Below are 2500 nucleotides of genomic sequence, written 5' to 3'. Positions count from 1 at the left end.
ATACCATCAGCCCTACACAGTTTCTCAACTGTTTTTAGTTGGTAAAGTTGCTTTTGTGAACTTAGGTCAAACCTCGTTGCTCTTTCAAAGGTAACTTAGCCGTACTGATCCCATGAAAGCAAAACAAAAGGCAATATGTATATATATATATATATATATATATATATATATATATATATATATATATATATATATATATATATATATATATATATATATATATATATATATATATATATATATATATATATATATACATATATATATAAGTTCATAATAACACCAAAATGTAGAAAATTAATGCTATATTTCAGCATTAACTTTCTACATTTTTTATAATATGGAATTATGTTTTAACAGAAGATATTCCAGCCATATATATATATATATATATATATATATATATATATATATATATATATATATATATATATATATCAATTCATGTCTGGGATAAGATCGACATTATAGTAAGAGGGTCTCTACGACGTCTAATTCCTACAGTGAAAACGTTGATTTTCGCTTACTCGGGGAGTAAGCCTGCAAACTACTTTGCTGTTGTTTTTGTTGGGGGGTAGGGAAGGTCTATGGAAGAGCCTAAGAAGGTCTGAAAAGGGTGTTTCGCGTTTGAGTTAAAGATGCAGGAATTTTAGGATAAGATTTATGATTTATTTAAAAGAATGAAAATGTAAACAAAAAATAATGTGCATGTTAAACAGTACAAAAAAATATTTCCAATAAAACATAGTGTATTTATTTTAATTTTCGTTGGTGAAACAAGGCTCTATTTGACCATAGATTTTGGCACGTTTTAATTTACTTAAGAAGTCAGACATATAATGTTTACGACTTATATTTGAGGAGAAAATCTTGCATGCATCCCAAGTAAGCTAGAGGTCGGATCACGTCCTGCTTGTAAAGGGTATCAATGCCAATGATTTCAACCACCTATAGCGACTTTGTTGTGTTACTTCAGTTTGTTAGTTGGAAAATGGAATGACTTTAATTCTGCAATAACTGTAAAGATTAAATAAAGTTAGGAAATATATTAAAAATTGAAAAAGCAGTGAATAGTATAAGAAGAAGTCAGAGAGTGACAAATTCGGCAATGTAAGCCATAAGTTGCATACTATCTCTCTCTCTCTCTCTCTCTCTCTCTCTCTCCTCTCTCTCCACACGGAGAGAGAAGTTTTATACATTCATATTAAAATTCTGGAACATATTCCACTAGGTTGCAGAAATATTCTCTCTCTCTCTCTCTCTCTCTCTCTCTCTCTCTCTCTCTCTCTCTCTCTCTCTCTCTCTCTCTCTCTCACGTCCCACTTTGTTTCAAGCAAACACCGAACTTCAGAGAACCGTTAAAAGCTAAACGAAGCTGGCCGAGAAACACGGAGATTAAAACTCCAAAAAAACACACACACATTTCAAATGACGTCATGCCAAAAAGCACTACAGGCCTAGAGGAAAACAAAAGGATTAATAATATTCCTCAAAATACAGCAAAACCATAACAAAACAAGAATATGAATACAAACCTTCTTTATTATTTACTTTTATTTGGAGGTTTCTAGGGGGTAAATTGATGTAGAAATAGAGGATGTTCAAGTAGAGAATCCACAGGAAAGGAAGGTTAGATTCACAGAATGATTAACTTTGCCTAAATGGAGCAATGACAGATTGTACTGAGGGCATTGTATACATGCCTATAGTATGGGATGACTCCTCTTTCCCTGGGCACGCTATACATGCCCCAGGATTGGAAACGGTTAAAATCAGGCGATGTCATTAAGGCAAAGATTTTAGACTGACTGAGAGATTGCCTTTAGTGAATTATGGATAAAGGATTATTACATAAACATACTAAACAACATGGCGTGATTCAAACGTCTCGTAGTTTTGTCATACTGCAATTCATTTCTTATGGCCTCTATAAACAAATATTAAAAGTAAAATGAATCCTGAATTACCTAGCTCAAGTAGCCGTCACAATAATTGCTTTTTATTCGTGGCATTTGCCAATGAATTTATGCTTCTTAGTATCGTATCATTGTCTTCATTCCCCCGATCTCAAACTAAAAATCAGCGATTTGCGTTCATTTGGTTTTAACATGGCAAAGATTAACGTGTCGCGTATTCTAGTTTTAAATTTTCGTCTTACTCTACCGTCTCTCCCGCCAAAAGTGATAATATTGAAATAACATCGCAGCTGCATCGAACTCGTTTTTGATATTGAGACATTTGAACACGGAGTCTATCAAAAGTTGAAGAGCATTACTCTTTTCGTTTTCTGTAAAAGAAAACTACTGTACCGACCTTAGTCTGTCCATCCGCACTTTTTTCCGTCCGCCCTCAGATCTTAAAAACTACTGAGGCTAGAGGGCTGCAAATTGGTATGTTGATCATCCACTTTCCAGTCATCAAACATACCAAATTGCAGACTTCTAGCCTCAGCAATTTTTATATAATTTAAGGTTAAAGTTAGCCATAAATCATTACCGAC

General features: G+C 33.4%; 1 protein-coding gene across 2 annotated transcripts in view; it reads right to left on the bottom strand.

The window, feature by feature from the left end:
* Positions 1 to 2500, bottom strand: part of LOC135206680 (putative uncharacterized protein DDB_G0277255) — a 316662-nt gene that overhangs the window by 252270 nt on the left and 61892 nt on the right. The window lies entirely within an intron of this gene.

Source organism: Macrobrachium nipponense, chromosome 31 (assembly GCF_015104395.2).
Source record: "Macrobrachium nipponense isolate FS-2020 chromosome 31, ASM1510439v2, whole genome shotgun sequence".
NCBI lineage: Eukaryota > Metazoa > Arthropoda > Malacostraca > Decapoda > Palaemonidae > Macrobrachium > Macrobrachium nipponense.
The sequence above is the reverse complement of the archived record's forward strand: the minus strand, read 5'-3'. Positions and strand labels throughout refer to the sequence as shown.